Genomic DNA, 19,319 nt, shown 5'->3' on the forward strand with positions numbered 1-19,319 from the left:
TATGTTTTTGGGGCTTGGCTTACTTCACTTAATATGATTTTTTCCAAGTCTTTCCATTTCCTGAGAGTTCCGGGAAGATGGCGGAGGAGAAGCTGGAATCTGAACAAGCTCTTGCATAGAAAACAGTTTCAGAGTTCCAGTGAACAGTCCCAAGCCAGAGAATCACACCAAGTGTGCCATCACAGGACAGAGAGTTAGTCAAGAGAGGGGAAGCCAAGCAGACACATCTGAGCGCCTGCCAGCAGCTGCTGCTGCGGCGGCAGGGTCGCGGCAGCGACCACCGCCGCGGGGGCACACCTGAGACACAGTCCGGGACGAAGGAGCCAGATGCAGCGGACGAGCAGATTCTACTCAACACCAGCAAGAACCGACAAGGACCGGACAAATTCATCCTGCACTTTGCAGACCAGAGACGACCCGGGATCCAAGACTCGGCGTGAGTAGAAGCCCGACTTCCTCACTCCTTCTCAGGGAGCAGAGGAGGGAAGGCCATCCCTCCCCGCCCCAGCACCGGTGATCTCCATCTTGGATACCGACAAAGCTCGGAGGAGGGGCTAGCTCCAGCTCAGGCCTTGGAATAAAACGAGTCATTTAGCAGGTCACAAGAACTTAACGGCGAAGTGACCTCACAGACTCAGTTCCATCCAGGGAAAAGTCACCCAGCTCAGGCGCCAGCCATTGGAGTGGCTCTCCTCACCTGGTAACCAGAGCCAGAGGCTGCCCCTCCCTCTAGCAGCCACCACAATCAATTGAAAAACAGAAACCCTGAGAATGGCTCCAGGCTGGGTGCTGTGAGTTCTTTTCACAAAATAGCCCCAGGGAAAAGCTACTGTTTGTTGAAAGGCCTCAACTCTACCCAGAACCTAGCCTCATCACTGCATCCCCCTCTTTTGTGATTCTCAAAGCAGATCACCCTCCCAGTAAACTAACCTGGGAGGGGGATCTCAAAATCTTGGGTAAAGCAGAGCATTTTTCTGCCTGTTCCAACAAACTGACTTAAGAAACCAATCAAGCCACAGGACCTCAAGCTGACCAGAGACTCCAACCAGACTCTGGTTACAGACAAAAGGGAGATACAGGACTCTTCCCACCCCTCCCAAAAAAAAAAAAAAATCAAAGAACTTTTTTTTTTTCTTCTTCTTTTCTTTTTTTCTTTTTTTTTGTTTTGTTTTTTTTTTTTTCGTTTTTTGTTACCTTATATATACAAAAATTTTTTTTCCTTTTCTAAAACTTTTATTAATCTTTAATTTTTGCCTCTTCTGAAAAAATAATTGTTTTCCATTAACTTTTTTTTTTCTCCTTTTATAATTTTTATTTTAGGAATATATAAATGTGTGTTTTCCTTTCTTTTCTTGTCTTCTTTCTCTTTTCCTTTCATTCTTAATTATCTTTTTGTTTTTTGTCTAGCTCTACTGAACTTCTGATCTTTTCTTCTCACTTTCCTATCCTTTCCATCTTTTCCTCTTTGTTCTTCTTCATGTGACTTAACTCTTGTCCTGCACATCCTCAGATAAACCCGTAGTTAACCAGTAGACCCTATCCCCCATTGTGTACACACTTAATCCACAAACTTATTACTCAATTCAAAACCTCTGAGACTTAAATTCACTAATAGCAGTACTTTATACCTATACAATATTTTAAGCATTTTTTTAAAGTTTTTCTCATCTCCTCTATGTCCCTCCCTTTCTCTCAACATATTCATATTCCTCTATAAATAGATGGTCTTTTAATCTCTAAAATAACATTAATTTTTACGTTTCTATTTTTTTTCTGGTCTCTTTTCATTCCCCTTTCCCTTTCTTCTTTTTCTCTCTCTCTCTACTTACATCCTACCCAACCTATTTCCTGCATTGTGATTAGGACATAGTTAACTCTCCCTGTGCCTCCCCACACCAATCTATTCCTATTTTTTACCCACATCTCTTCCTAACCCTAATAATTTCTGGCTTTCCAAATTCTTCTCTGCGGTTCGAAGTCCTTTAACATATAGTTGTTTGATGTCGAATAGATGTATCTGTTGAACTAGATTGTATCTGTAGACTATTGACTGTACAAATGCAAACTTTGGTTGATGGTTGCCTTAAGATAGTGTTCTAGCACAAAACTGGTGCTATCTTCATCTCAAATGGGCAGAGTAAGCCGGAAAAACACAAGAAAAATGGCAAATTCGGGTATCTCAATTCCCAATCCTGATAATCAGGGGTTAGAACAGATAATGAATAATCCAGAGGAGAGTTCCCAAACAGCTCTACAAACACTGCTGGCAAACATGATAAATGAAAAGTTTGAAAACGTACAAAGGACTCTATATGAGCGTGATAGGGAGAGAGAGGAGGCATCCCAGAAGTTTATACAGGAATATCATAAGCGTGAGGAAGCTACTCAAAAACTGATACAGGATTTGCGTGAACAACTTGAGAATACTCAAAGAGAAAGGGAGGAATGGCGTGAGCAGGCTGAGAACACTCAAAGAGATCTGCAGGAATCCCACGAACGGGAGGAAGCTAATCAAAGAGTAATACAGGAATTGAGAGACCAGGTAGAGAACACACAAAGATCACTAAAGGCATTCATGGAATCCATTAACAAAGAGCTGAAGGAAGTCAGGGAGACCACAAAGGGAATGCTGAATGGAACCCAACAGAAGGAATGGGAGCCCAAAGAAACCATAACCAATCAACTAAGTGATTTGAGGACAAACACTGAACACCAAATTAAGGAAGTAAAGAAATTCATACAAGACCTAAAACAGAGCTTCAACAAAGAACTTGAAGCCATCAAAGCTGACCAACTAGAAGGAAAAGAGATAAAAAACAAAGTAGAGAGTCTTGACAGCAGGTTAGACCATGCAGAAGATCGAATCTCAGGGATTGAAGACAGCCTAGATATTATAGAGAAAGAACATACAACCATCCAAGACAAGTCCAAGAAATATGATAGATCTATCCAACACCTGGAAGACACCATCAGAAGGCCTAATCTAAGGATAATGGGTGTAGAGGAGCACCTAGAAACAGAAGTTAAAGGTCTAGGAAATTTGTTTAACAGGATCCTAGCAGAGAACTTCCCAAACATGCAAAAAGATAGGCCTGTCCAGATACAAGAAGCCTTTAGAACCCCAAATAGACCAGACCAGAATAGGACATCCCACCGCCACATTATAATCCACACAGGATCAACTCAGAACAAGGAAAAGATCCTTAAAGCTGTCAGAGAGAAAGGGTAATCACTTATAAAGGGAAACCAATTAGAATCACCTCAGATTTCTCAGCAGAGACAATCAAAGCAAGAAGAGCCTGGAATGATGTATGCCATGCCCTAAAAACAAACAACTATCAACCAAGAATACTGTACCCAGCTAAACTCTCCTTCATAACTGAAGGCCAAATAAAAACCTTCCATAGCAAAGAAAAATTGAAACAATACATCTCCACCAAACCAGCCCTACAAAAGATTCTGAAAGATGTCCTACACATAGAAAACCAACAAGACCGCAATAAAGGCCAAGAAACTGCACCCAAACTGAGAATCCAAGAACCATAGGAAGAACCCAGTTTTTGCAGCCCCCAAGAAGGTAGATAACATGGCAGGAACTCCCAAATACCTCTCAGTCCTATCTCTTAATGTTAACGGACTGAACTCTCCAATTAAGCGACATAGACTGTCTAGTTGGATTAAAAAACAAGACCCTTCTATCTGCTGCCTGCAGGAGTCACATCTTGCCCGTAAAAACAAACACATTTTCAATGTTAAAGGCTGGAACAAAATCTACCAAGCAAACGGCCCCCATAAACAGGCGGGAGTTGCAATCCTAATATCAGATAAAATAGACTTCAAATTAAAATTCGTGAGAAGAGATAAAGAAGGTCACTACATACTAATTAAAGGATCTCTCCTTCAGGAGGATATTACAATTCTAAATATCTATTCGCCAAACAATGGAGCACCCAAATTTATTAAAGAAACACTACTTTCCCTCAAATCCCATATAGATCCAAAGACATTAATTGTTGGGGATTTTAACACACCACTCTCCCCACTAGATAGATCAACTTGGCAAAAACTCAACAGAGAAACCGCAGATCTAAACAGCTGCATAGATCAACTAGACTTAACAGACATCTACCGAACATTTCACCCAGCAGCATCAGAATACACGTTTTTCTCAGCAGCACATGGAACGTTTTCTAAAATAGACCACATTTTAGGCCACCAAGCAAACTTGTCTAAATTCAGAAACATTGAAGTTATACCTTGCATTCTCTCTGACCACAAGGGAATAAAATTAGAACTCAACACCAAAAGCCACCAAAGAAATTCCGGTATCACATGGAGGCTGAACAACACACTGCTGAATCATGAGTGGGTCATGGAAGAGATTAGAAAGGAAATTCAAATGTTCATGCTATTCAACAAAAATGAACACACAAAATACCAAGTCTTTCCATTTCCTAACAAATGGGGCAATGTCATTCTTTCTGATGGAGGCATAGAATTCCATTGTGTATATATATCACATTTTCTTGATCCATTCATCTACTGAGGGGCATCTGGGTTGGTTCCAGATCTTAGCTATGGTCAATAATGCTGCAATAAACATAGTTGTGCTGGTAGCTTTAGTGTGGTCTAGTTTCTGAACATTTGGGTAAATGCCCAAAAGTGGGATTGCTGGGTCATAAGGGAGCTCTATGTGGAGTCTTTTGAGGAACCTCCATACTACTTTCCAAAGTGGTTAAACAAGTTTACAATCCCACCAACAATGCAGTAAGGTTCCCTTCTGTCCACATCCCCTTCAGCATCTATTGTTATTAGAGTTGATTTTTGCAATTCTAACTGGGGGGAGGTAGTATCTCACTGTTGTTTTGATTTGCATTTCTTTTATGGCTAGGGAGGTTGAGCATTTCTTCATGACAATATAATACAAGACATGATCTTGTATTTAAAGAATCCCATAGACTCCACTCCCAAATTACTCAAGCTGATTCAAAACTTTGGCAAAGTAGCAGGGTATAAAATTAACCCCCCAAAATCAATGGCTTTTCTGTATGCCAACAATGAGAAAAGTGTGGCTGAAATTAGGAAAGCAACTCCATTTGTAATAGCCCCACAATAAATAAAATACCTAGGAATTAACTTAACCAAAGAAGTGAAGGACCTCTATGATGAAAACTTTAAAAAGTTGAAAAAGGAAATCAAAATAGAAGTTAGAAAATGGGAAAAACTCCCATGCTCCTGGATTGGAAAGATTAACATCGTAAAAATGGCAATACTTCCCTCCTTATTTTCATAGTTTAAGCCCTCACTTAGGATTGCTGCTTACTCTCCTAACTCATTAGTTAGTCCTTATCTGTCAGTAGTTTAGTACCTGTCCCTACTGCTTACAAAAGAATACCTCCTAACCAAAGATTAATAATGAACTCCAAATCTAATCATCAACATATAGAAAAATCTCCTCAGTTCTCAGAATATTAGACACTCTACAACCCTACAATTCTAAATAATTCAAAGAAGCCTTTAAAACAATTTCTTATCAAAGTGTGCTTTCTATTTCTGTGTATATTTCCCTACTTATTTTTTACTTTGTATGTGTGTGTACATGTGTGTGTGTGTACGTGTGTGTGTGTGCGCGCGTGGCATTTGAACTTGGGACACCATATTAGCAAGTAGATAGCCACTTGAGCTACTCTTCAAGCCTTTTTACAGTGGTTATTTTTGAGAAAAGGTCTTGCTTCATTTCCTGGGGAGCCTGGACTAAAATCCTATTTCTTCTTCTTGTATACCTATGATGAAAGGTGAATGTACAAGCTACTTGAGATCACATTTCATCTTTCTCACCTCATTATTAATAAAATGTTAAAATAAATTATTAAAAATTATTTGAAAAAGCAAGATTTGTCACCTTTAAGAATTACTTTAGCTGGTTGCCAGTGGCTTCTTCCTGTAATCCGACCTACTCAGGAGGCTGAGATCTGAGGATTATGGTTCCCAGCTAATCCTGGGAAGAAAGTCCATGAGACTCTTATCTAATTAATGACCAAAACAAGCCAGAAGTAGAGTTATGGCTCAAGTGGTAGAGTTCTATCCTTGAGCAAAAATGGTCAGGGGACACTGCCCAGGCCCTGAGTTTAAGCCCCAGGACCAGCTTACACACACACACACACACACACACACACACACACACACACACACAATTTGTTTAAGCTAGACTACAAGCTCCCAGAATTATAATTCATATTCTCTTAAATTCTTATTCCCGTTTTAACAATTCATCAATTTTCTGGAAATTCCAACCTTTCATTTAATTCTCTCAATTTCAATCCCACTTGTTATTCTTGACCACCAAGACTTTTCTTAGTCTACGCTTGCATCAATGAACTTCCATTCATCTATAATAGACTAAATTATGTTTATTTGTGAAGTCCTAATGTGCACGTCACCTTCTCATGAGAAGCTTACCCAAAATCTGACCCCATTTCCTATACTCAAGACTCATCTCTTCCTTGGTTTCTTTTTTTTTTTTTTTTTTTACATTATTTTTGTGTGTGTGAAAATACAGTATAGAGGAGTTATAATAACATGGGCAAGATAACCAGTACATTTCGTATCAAGCATTGTTGCCTCCTCTTTGTTTCCCCTACCTCTCCCTTCCCATATTCCCCTAACCTCCCCCCTCAATTCTCCCCCTGCACCAAAGTTGTGAAGTTCATTTTATAACATAACCACTTGTACAGCCATACCATCCTGAACACGCCCGATCTCATCTTCCTATGTTTCTAATACCTCTTGCTAATACAGTGTTGCTTTATATTATAGTAGCTAGTTCTTACTTTCTATATATTCATATTCATTATACAACTAGACTATATTGAGGACAGTATATTACTTATTTTATATCCCGATAAATCAAGATAGCTATGGCTCTTGTAGGAGATAGTCCTTCTTGGAGAATAAACTGGCCTAACAGTTGTTAGGCAGATGTTCCTTAGCCCTCTCTAGAAAGGTCCTACCTCATTTCATTAAAATTTATGGACCAAGGCCATCCAGGTAGAAAAGTGGTAAGCTATGTTCAGATGCAAGGCCTTAAGGAACACACCCTTTCTGGGTTTCCAGAGTATTATGTATCTGCTTAAACTAGAATCCTCAAGATTCAAGTATTCTCATAATGAGAACCAGAAATATAACCCAACTGTAATAAAAGATAATGATCTACCTGTAGACTTAGAAAATCAATAGAAATATAGAATAAGCTTTCTAGTTCCATAGCCAGATCCTAGATTAACCTGTCTTTGGCAGGCTTGCAGCCACATTTAGGAAGGAAAGGGAATGATTGTAGTAAATCCTCTGAAACCATGGCACTCTAAATATACTAGTGATGAGACTGATATCTTAATAAAATGAGAATTAAATTCTCGCTAGTTTTAAACTATCTTCTTCCTGCTAATTCAACAAGTGGAATTATATGAGAAATATCCCTCAAAGACAGAAACAAAAATAATTTTTAAAAGTCTGGAAATTTTTGTAAAAAGGGCATGATTGCATTCCATGGTTTAGCATCTTGTTTGGGGAAAAAGAAAACAAAACATAAAGAAAGATCTCTGAAGCCTTAGGTCTTCCCCCCCACCCCCCACAAGCTAAAGATCTCAGTAGAAGCTACATGAATTTCATCAATATGTTTATACGATTCCAAGCCAAGAAATTTTGTAAAGATTACCAAAGTATCTGATGTAGCTTCTGGCAAGGGATGAAATACATCTCTGAAGAAGCTAGGAAAAATGTTTGTTAGAAGAGTTGCTGATCTGATCAAAGAGATTTTAGATTAAAATCCTAAAAAAGGGAGAAAAATGTTCCCATAGAAATGTAAGGTTGAGTACCATGAAAAACAACTGCAAAGTAACATTGAAAAACTAAAAAGGGTAAATTGTTCTCCAGAAGAACAGAAAGAAGTGAGGAATAAGAGAAATATATCATCCAATCAATATATGAAGGCCAAGTGAGAAAAATAACCTAAAACACAATACATTTACCTTCAACAGACATAATTCCATAGGTGTGTTTGAGTTTAAACGGTGTAACTAATGAATAATCTATACAATCTAAAAAATATACCTTCTCTAAAATTTATAATAAAAGGGAGTAAGCTTCATCAAATATACTGTACATATGTGTATGGAGATGTAGCAATGAAATTCATATAACTAACATAAGCAACTAATTTTTTTTAAAAAAAAAATCCTTAATCATGTGAAAAATTACGTCAGGAGAAAAATTAGTTTCTCTCTCAAAAGATGCAAAGTACACTAAAATTTACAGACACAATGGTAGCAAATTTATTTGGATAAAATTGATAAGCATCAAAAGAAAGAGGTACGAATGCTACTGAAAATTGGGAAATGACATAGGTCATTTATTTAGATTGAGCATATGGAAAAAGGTCTTCTAGGATAGCACAGTACACAGACAGAGTTGAAGTAACAGCGAAGACACAACTATTTAACATCTTCATCTCTGTAAACCTTTTTTGAGCAAAATCAGAACACTTAACACAGTCACACTTTGATTTTTCTGCCTTTACTTCAGTATGGTCCTGAATAGCACTATTCATCAAGACCTTCTGTCTTCATTCTCAGCTTCATAGAATCCTAAGCCAAGTTTAACTAGGGCAGATCATATTATTAAATACATACACTCCCACTAGCCTAGATCCCAGTGTTTATAAAACTAGATAGAACCCAAGACATTTTCCTTACTATCTCTGAATCTTTCCCATTATGCATTTCTTCTTTGAGATAACTTGACTTCCACTTAATTTCCACTGACTACTACATGTAGGCCCCAATTTGAACCATACTGCTAGTTTAAAATCAATCTATTTGACACCTTGCCATGCCACTGGTGGTAGCTCACACTTGTGATTCTAGGCTGAGATCTAAGGATCATGGGTCAAAGCCAGCCCAGGCAGAAAAGTCCATGAAACTCTTATCTCAAATGAACTACTCAAAAAAAAGTGGTACTGTGGCTCAAGTGGTTGAGTGCTAGGCTTGAGCACAAAAAGGGTCAGCGGCAGTGATCAGGCCATAAGTGAAAACACCAGGACAGGCAAATAATCAATCAATGAACAAATATCTTCAAACACCATCTTTTACTAGAATAGTCCGATATGCCTAGATAATTGAGTTATGGGCTAATGTCCTGCTTCAATCAGAATGAATGTAAACAATCAGAATGTACCTATCCTCCGCACTATATTTCAGAGACACTGTTGCCATCACTTAGCTGAACTGTCTTTCTAGGTACAGTTCTCTCTTTGCCCCATTGCCCTTCTACTGAGTTCAGGATGTTTTATAGGCATATACAGGACAAAGCTCTGCTACTATTCTTTTACAAGGTGACAGAAAAATAGCATATCTAAAAGCAAGATAGCATACTAGACAATTACTAAGATCTTTATCAATTCTAAAACTTTATTATTCTATCATTTTTAGACTGGCTAAGAAAGAATGACTTGACAAGCTTGTTTTGTTTTGTTTTTGTAGGTAGTGAGGGCTGAACTCTGGGCCTGGGCACTGTCCCTCAGCTCTTCATTTCAAGGCTAGAGCTCTACAACTTGAGCCACAGTACCACTTCTGGCTTTTTTCTGCTTCTGTGGTACTGAGGAATCGAACCCAGGGCCTCATGCATGCAAGCCAAGCACTCTACTACTGAGCCAATTTCCCAGCCCAAATTGAAAAGTTTTTTTTTTTGTTTCATTTTTTTGTTTCGTTTTTTGTTGTTTTGGGTTCGGTCCTGGGGCCTGAACTCTGGGCCTGGGTGCTGTCCCTCAGCTCTTTAGCTCAAGACTAGCGCTCTACCACTTGAGCCACAGCGCCACTTATGGCTATTCTTTTTTTGGTTATGTGGTGCTGAGGAATTGAACCCAGGGCCTCATGCATGCAAAGCAAGTGCTCTACCACTGAGCCACCTCCACATCCCCAGCTCCATAATTGTCAAGTTTTATGTGAGAAGGACAATGTCAACTAGCTAGATATTCAAGGAACATTTTTTTCTTTTTATTACTATCTTTAAATAATTGTACAAAGTACTTGCCATTTAACAAAGCAGTTTATGAATACAATTCATCTTGATCAGTGCCATACCTTTGAACATTCTCACCCATCCTTACACATTTCTTCTCCACTCTTCATGATTTTGCAGGCTATACATTGGATTCTTTTTATAATATTTTTATTGTAAAAATACTGTACAGAGGGGTTACAGTTACATGAGGAAGGTAAGAAAACTACAATTTTCTAATGAATTATTCATTCAAAAATGGAAAGAAAAGGTAAGATTCTTAAATTTTAAGAATCTTCAATACATTTTAATTTGTAAAAGCAAAAAAAATTCTCTCCACAAAGAACCCTGGTGAGTAAATTCTACTGAATAAAATAAAATTATCTTGAAAACATTGAAATATTTTGTATTACATTGCAGAGAAAAAAACTTAAGTCAGGCTTTGGTGATTTATGCATATAATTGTAACTACTCAGGAAACTGAGATCCAGAGGATCACAGTTCCAAACTAACCTTGATAGAAATGACTATGAGATTTCACCTCCAAAATAACAAGCAAAGAGCAGAGTTGAAGGCATGGCTCAATTACAAGAGCACCAACCAAACAAGGAAGCCAAGTAAGCACTAGGTCTTATGTATAAACCCTAGGACTGCCACGAAAAAAATTAAAAGGTAATTCTCCCATAAAAACATTATTACGGTTCTAACTTAATAAATATTTAAATTTATTTATATAGTTATTTACTTGTTTACATATTATTTATATATAAATATATCCATTAAAGTGAAGTAAATGGAAATATGAATTACTTATTCTTTTTTTGTGCATGGCAGTCATGGGGCTCGAACTCTCTGGGACTTGGTGCTGTTCCTGAGCTCTTCCACTCAAGGTGAGTGCTCTACCACTTGAGCTACAGCATCATGTTTCTGGTGATTAACTGGAGATAAGAGACTCATAGACTTTTCCGCCTGAGCTGGCTTTGAACCACGATCCTCAGATCTCAGCCTCCTGAGTAGCTAGGATTACAGGCATGAGTCACTGTTGCCTCGCTATTGTTACTCTTAAGTAGTAGAATTGCACCTTAAGTTTATGTATTTAATACACTGTTTTTCAAGTTTTCATCAATAAATATTCCTCTTATAAACAGAAAAATAACGAACAAAAGGTCATGTATGAAAGGCAGAAGAAAGAGCATGCAACAATGAATGGAATACAAAAGATTGGTATAAACCTTTAAGAACAGTGTCAAAAATGCAGAAGCAATAACCCAGGCTTATGAATAATGCCAAGGAAGATGAAAAGAATTCTAAAACAAGAATAAAAAGGTGTGTTTAAGCCATTTCTCCAAGCAGAGAAGGTCATGTTAACATTGCTTCATTTTGTCTGTCAAAGGTAATCATCATATCAGAAGGACAGCACATAGCCAAGGGTGATTGCAGAGTGTCTTAAGAATGTTGTAAGAGAGCACTCATGTTAAATGATTTGATGTCTCTATGCCCAAGGAATTCATATCCACTCACAGGCAGGCAAGTATTTCCAGGTTTAACTATAGCATTTCAGACATGATCTCTGAGAAATCATAGTAATGATGAGAAGTAAGAAAAATTAGGATGTGGACAAATATCCATTTTTCCAACAAGAACACAGAAATATAGTATGTAAACAGTTATGCACTGACATGAACTCTGTGTCTGATCTAAACTGATCCATTTTAGAATGGATCATTAAAGACATCTTGGCCCTTAGAAAGTGACACAGAACTTCCGTGTTACGGTATTAGGTCAGGCATTTCTGCAAGCATGACAAAGTTAGTAGTTAGTTGATCAATATTATGCTTTTCAAGGTGCGAAGGCTACGCTATGATTCTCAAACTCTTCTCTAATTCTGTCATAAGCAATCATTTTCTTAATTTCCCAGGGCTTCTGAAAATGTCTCATTACCTGGGAAAGATAGATACATAAAGCAGAAAATATTAGAGGTATGTATGAAGGGGTAGATAAATGGTCCACATCATATTGATGAATATGTCATGAAGTTCCTGATCCATCTCATTCTGTAATGATTTGTTATGTGGATGTAATCTCTTGTCTGACCACTTTATCAGTGATCAGGAAAATAAATATATAGGTAGCAGGCATATCGTGTGTATAAATGCTATTCATTGATGAAAGGAGATCTATATAAATAAGTGAGTGAAAATAGATTATAAATGATTTGGGATTCTGTTTTGTGAGATAACAAATATCAGACACACATTTTCAAATATAAATATTGGCACCTTTGTAAAATGTTTGACAGATACAAACACAGAAAAATTCCTGAACAGATGTATGTACTTGTATTGTGTCTTCACACTAATCTTATAGGGGCAGGGTATCTAGGGAAAAGGTAATGCTATGAATGAACCATTTAGCCTAATCTGACCTCATGCATAAAGGCAAGTAAACATTACTTTAGAAAGGAGGAATAATCTCATTAATGGCTATATGAGGCTATGAAAAACACAGAAGAAAATATGTTGGCACCAGAGGCACATACCTAACTCCTTCCCCCTTCTTCCACTCCTCACCCAGTCTTCTGATCCTCTCCAGGAAAAACAGAGTCTTTTTCTTCAGTCCTTTTTCGTTAGCTCATGCTTTTTTTCCTAAAACATGTCTAGAGAAGTTCATAGCTAATTATTCCACTGATATTTCACTAAAGATGACAAACTTACCTAACAAAAAAGAATGAAAGAACTTCAGTGACTAGATTAGGCTACCCAATACAGACAAACTGTTCCTCTTGTTTGTTTATTTAAACTCACACTTTTGCAAAGTACATTTGATGTAAATTTGGTTTTCTTTCTGTCTGGTCACAGACAGAAAGAAATCAGCGTTCTTTAGGAATTTCTGTATTCGTACCAAAGGATGAAAATCAAAATGCAAACTTGGGCTTCAATGATAGAAATTTGCTATGCAGGACAGAGAAAGCAGTGGCCTCAGTCTCTTTGCAGGGCTCCATCTCTCAGCTGGAGTAGTTCATGTCACATTTGGAGAGGCACACAAGGTTCTAGAAATGAGCAACTATAGTGATACAGCACATAGGAACCGCAAAGCATGAGGTCATTGCAAGGAATGTGTCATTTCAGAAAGGAACATTTAAGAAAAGTATCACAACTGGAAAAATACTTTTAAAGACTCCTTGTCTGTATTTGCCATTAGCTTTATTCTCACTATCTCTAGAAGTATAAACGAGTATTAGTGGACAAATCTCATGGGAAAGTTGTAAAGAACAAACTTCAGACAATATAACCTACTTCAATAATATCAAACTCAAAACTCTAAGAGTTAGCCTTAAAGGAGAGATTTGTAAGGAATGAGAAAGCCAACAGTACTACCTTGATTCCCCTAAGTTTTACCCTCATCCTAAAGCTATTTACCACCTAATTTCAGCTATCTTGAAAACTACACATGCTTGGGGTAGTCTTTTCTCATATTGGTACATGAATATAATAGAAAGTATTAGGGTAATTTAGATAGTTTAAAACTTTTGGTGAGATTTTATTAAGTGCTAACAGAGTGTAGCCTCAGAAGGATTGCAAAGTTAACAAGAATTACATAAACAAGAAGCCCTGGGTGTTAGATTCAAGTCACAGTGCTCTTCTCATTGTCTACAGGTCCTTCCTATTTCCAATTCTCTTGAAAAGTTAGTTATACTTTTGCAACCAGAAACAATCTCATAGCCCCTTGTCTTCAATTTTTCACCGTTCCTAAATCTTCTCTGGCTATGGGTAATGGACCATTCTCCTTGGTAGTTGAGATCAAGGAAAGCTAATGCCTCTCTCTTCTCTACCTTAAGGTCATTTTTCCTATTCTCTGCCTCAATCCAAACATAACTCAATAATTACGATTTAATACAAAAAGTTACAGCATTAATAACAGAGTTAATATAGTAAAAAGATGGATTTCTCCTTATAATATGTTCGAATAATTAGATCTGTAACTGATAAAATAATTGCATGAGTATGAAAAGTTTTTCCAGCTGAAGTTTTGCAATGCACAATTCAGAACAGAAGAGGGATCTCCACATTGGTAAGACAACTGAACCCTGTATGTTAATTCTAGTATCTTCTCAGTTTCTAAGATGAACAGATATCTCATTCATTTACATTTCCATTATCTGGATATTTTCTAACTGTCACCTTAAAGGAATTAAATAGACATTGTTAAGACATTAATTTAACCAAGCATAAATAAGGAACGAATATGTTCTTTTTCCAGTGTGTCTACATTATTTATCAACAGCTCCATTTTTAATCTAGTGTAGTATTTAGTGCCTAGGGGTTGAAGTAGGGTAAGGAATTATGACTAGAGCAGCTGACAAGCATTTGCGAGTGGAGCAATAGCCTGGCTCCTAAGGAAATATAGTCAAGTCTGTGGCACACATTTGATTTTGAGGAACTTTTTTTTTTTTGTCGGTCATGGGGCTTGACCTTCGGGCCTGGGCCCTGTCCCTAAGTTCTTCAGCTCAAGGAGAGTACTCTATTATTTGAGCCACAGTGCCACTTCTGGTTTTCTGGTGGTTAATTGGAGGTAAAAATCTCATGGATTTTCTTCTCCAGAGCTGGTTTTGAACAACGATTCTCATATCTCAGCCTCCTCAGTTGCTGGGATTATAGGCTAAGCCACCAGTGCCGAGCTTGAGGAACATTTTACCTTTTGATTTTCCTGGTTTGAATCATGTCTTCTCTTCATGCTCTTAAATCTTATCCCAGGGATGAGAACAGAACAGAAACACTGAGAAAGATGAACTAAATATAGAACTAGCCCTACATTTTAAAGAAACAACAACCCATTTACAAGAACAAACTTAACTATATTCCTGAGAAATGAGTTCTTGTGACAAGCAGGTGGTAAATAACTTTTCATACCTGTGTTAGAAGTGAAGAATCGCAGGTATTAACAAAGCACACAATGATGGCAAGTTATGCTCTCTGAAGTTTACACCCTACACTCTGAGCCTTTAATTTCTGCAGTTTATTAAATCTAGCACAGTGTTTATGAAAAACAAAAACAAATCCAGGATTCAGTAAGTACCACACTGAAAGGCTAAGCAATTCTCACATAAAATTCTGTATTTTCCAAATAACACTGACACCATCAAACAGATATTTGTTATGCAAGAATTTCATAGCCAAATCTAGTTGATTATGCACAAATTGTATCCTAAATAAATAGAAAGGATTATAAGTAAAGACTTTCAATGTACCTGATAGCACAAAAAGCAAAGGATTATGGAAGCAAAGTATAGTGCATGAGGAAATCATAGCACTTGTCTTACATATAACTGTCAGCACAATACTAAATGAAACAAAGTTTGTCAAATTTCAAGTCTGTGTATTCAATAAAAAAAGAAAATTATAAAGTGGTAACCACTACACAGTGATCAAATTATGCTTGTTATCTTTAGTTTTTACAGTGTAATTTAGATTTGTGTTATTTTTGTTTGAGGAAAATTATATTGATACAATATTGAGGATTAGAAAATGCCAACAGGTAGGTAGGTAGGTAGGTAGGTAGATAGATAGATAGATAGATAGATAGATAGATAGATAGATAGATAGATAGATAGATAGATAGATATTGTTTTTCCATCATTGAATATTACCATGAAGTAAAAAATCATACAGCATGAAACCAGACCTCGCTTTACATTAAGCAGGAGGAATTCTTTATTCTCAGATTTGGGGAGGATTCTTTTCCATTCAATTCAGCAGTTATTTACTGAGCTCTTAACAAGTTCCAGAAAATGACATGGTCTTTGAGATTGTGAAAGAAGATATAAAGCTTCTTCTCTCAAAATATTCACATAAAAATAAATAAAGAGGATGAGACTTTTATTACAAAAACTTGACTCTGGTGTCCGAGTATAGCAACAGGAGAGATTTCTAATGTCAAGCAGAAGAAAACCCATGATGGGTCCAGAAAGGAAACATGTTTAAGCTTACTAAGGCTGAGTTGGTCAAACTAAGAAGAAAAGTCAATATTACAGATAAAATATGAATCCAAAGTACCAAGAAGCAGAGAAGCTCAACTCCGTACATAGACCACAGCTTAAAGCAGAAACAAGTAGGAGATGAGGTTGTCCATATTTGTCATACATGCTGAAGGTTTCTTTCTTATCCTCTATGATCCATTGGTTAAATGGGGATACTACTTTCAGATTTGTACTTGCTGTTTGAAAATACAGATTACAAGAGGGCAGCCCTGAAGTCAAGGAAATTCTGAGATATTCTTGACAAGGTGTGATGGAATTTGAATGTGGCTGTTGAGATTTATGGAGGCAAAGATATTAAAAAAGCATCTCCTGAACTGTGACAGAACCTTGTGACCAAGTGTGCATACATAACCAAGGAGAGGGGATGGGGAAAGAACCAAGCAGCCCTGGTGCACAGATAGCTCTAACATTATTAACTTTCCCTGAGATGGACCAGAGAGAAAGTGTTAGTTGTTTGGGGGAAAAGATGTTAAGTTCAATTTGACACATGTTGACCTCAGAGAACCAGTGAGACACATAGGTGGAAACTGTCCAGACAACTGTGCAAACTGATCTAGAGCCTAGAACAGGTGTTTACTGTTCTAAGACAACTGCACAAGTCTAGTGTTGGTACGATGAGACTGCATGGAGTCCTTCAACAGGCTCTACGTGAGAGCAGACACCAGGAGACTGAGGACTGAGGATACCACTTTCCACCCTAAAAAGCTTGTGGGAAGTCTGGAAACGTAGAACTCACGACATCCCTGGCCACAAAGGAGACAGGAACTAGAGATGCTCCTGTTATTATGCCAGACACTGTGGGAATCCACTGCCTTGAAGGAGGTCATTGAGAATGTGTGTGCATATTCCATCTCAACATGAGATAGAAAATGGCAGGTGCCTTTTACAAAGGCTCAGATAAACACCTACTTGCTGAGAGTAGGGACGAGCTTTTCCCATTTCAAGCACAGAAGTGAAGCTACCCTGAGTGTCACAAAAAAAAAAGCCTGAGCACGATTTGGTTTATAGTTTATGTGATATCCTTCAGGTCTTTACTCTGTTTTATTTTTTCTCCAGAACTTTAATTATCACAGCTGGAAGCAATCTCTCCCTTTGAAGATCTAAATATTACATCTCAATTATGGTATCTACTGCTTTCTCTTTTATGATTAGATTTATGTTTGTTTTCTTATCTCTACTACTAGATTGCAAAGCTTTTTGTGGCCCTAAGCTGTGCCATACTGTTTTGGAGATGGATGCTTCCTCCCTCAGCGCCTGGACCAGCACCCCAGAACATTATAGCCTTGCTCTCAGAGTCATTCAATCCTGGGCTGAAAGCCCATCTCAACACTTGCATGACCATTATCTTTCTGACAGTGCACAAATTATTAATGTCTACTACACCACAGCTCCCAAAACTGAACAGAAACAATAATACATTGCACAAAGCATTATTGTGAGTATTAAATGTGATAATGTTTATAAAACTACAAAATCTGTTATTTGGCAGATGGTAACTATTCAGTGTTAGTTTCTTTGCAATGCACAGAGTGCAAGAAAATATCTTCAAAAGAAATATTAAAAGAACACTTGTTTTGATTATAGATTTCTTTTTCTTGTTCTTTGTTCTTTTTGGTGCTGATGCTTTCATCAGATCCTGGATTATGTCTCTTCCTTAGCTTTTTCATTAAGGCTGGTGCTCTACCACTTGAGCCACAACTCTACTTCTCAGTTTTCCCTGGGTAACTGACAAGTCTGAAATACTTTTTTTTTGCCTGGGCTGGCTTTGAACTACAATCCTCAGATCTCAGTCTCCAGAGTAGCAAGTTTACAGGCTCGAACAGCCAGCACCCAGCTGGTAATAGATGCCTTGTTGTGGCCCTTGAAACATTCACTGCTTATGGTCTGAGTTAATTAATATCCTTTCATCTCTACATTTTTCCCCTTGTTCACTCAAATGTTGCCTTCAAGTATGTCTCCCCTTACTGTATCTGAGAAAGATACTGTAAAATTGACAGATATTCTACCAAATTTTAATAAGTATTAAAATTTAAAAATTATAGTTAATGGTACTTAGAGAACAAATTAGTAGTTATACTACATCCTTAATAATTCAGGCTTATTAAGATTTCATTAAGCATTAGTATCTGTAGCATAAAGAGCCACACAGGAAGTTTTAAACACTTTACAGCTTTGTGACCTTGGTGACTTATTAAACCTCTCTGTGCTTGTTTCCTCATTGATTAAATAAAGATGAGTAAATAATCTACATCAGAAAGGCTGAATAAGGATTATCTGTGCAAAGTAAACTTATATGACTTGTTTCTTGTTAGAGTTATTCATCTTCAGTACTTAAGTTAAAAGTTTCTAAGTTTCTCATTTTAAAAGAGTTCAATTTGTTTATAATTCCACCATGCCTTCTAGCCTTACTTAATAAACTGAAGAAAGCAAAATAGAAAATGCTTTAAGCCATATTGAATTATATGAATATTAGTATCAATTACAGCAACAAAGATAGTTGCTTTGGAAACATACATTGTTTCTTCATAAGTACTTTGAAAGTTGGATGCATTGGTTTACCTATATAAGCCTAACTACTCCAAAGGCAGAGACTGGAAGGATTCTAATTCAAAGCTAGCCTGGGGTTAGCAAGATCACCACCTCAATCAATTGGCCAAAGCCTGGTAAGGTACTCCTGTCATTACAGCTACAAAGGAGGTATATATAGTAGATCTCACTACAGATCAACCTGGGAAACAAAACTGTGAGGTTCTACGTAAAAAATAACAAGAGCAAAAAAGGACAGAGGGCACAGCTCAAGTAGCAGAGTACTTAACTTGCCTAGCTAGCAGGAAGCATAAAAGTCCAGAGTTTAAACTCCACTACTACACACACACACACACACACACACACATTCTTTTTTTGGGGGGGGTGCGGTCATGGGGCCTGAACTCTGGGCCTGGGCACTGTCCCTCAGCTCTTCAGCTCAAGGCTAGCACTCTACCACTTGAGCCACAGCACCACCTCCAGCTTTTTTCTTTTCACTTATGTGGTGCTGAGGAATCCAACCCAGGGCTTAGGCATGGAAGGCAAGCGATCTACCACTGAGCCACCTTCTCAGCCCCAACACACACATATTCTTAAGGCTTTGAGAAAATAAGAGGTTTGGTTTCTTACTGCTGTTTCATATCACCAATAAGGTTTATAGAGATCATTTTCTAACCAGAATTTAAATATAAACAAGCTCCAG

The sequence above is a fragment of the Dipodomys spectabilis genome, unplaced genomic scaffold (assembly GCF_019054845.1).
Source record: "Dipodomys spectabilis isolate Male_0828 unplaced genomic scaffold, ASM1905484v1 ptg000094l, whole genome shotgun sequence".
NCBI classification, from domain to species: domain Eukaryota; kingdom Metazoa; phylum Chordata; class Mammalia; order Rodentia; family Heteromyidae; genus Dipodomys; species Dipodomys spectabilis.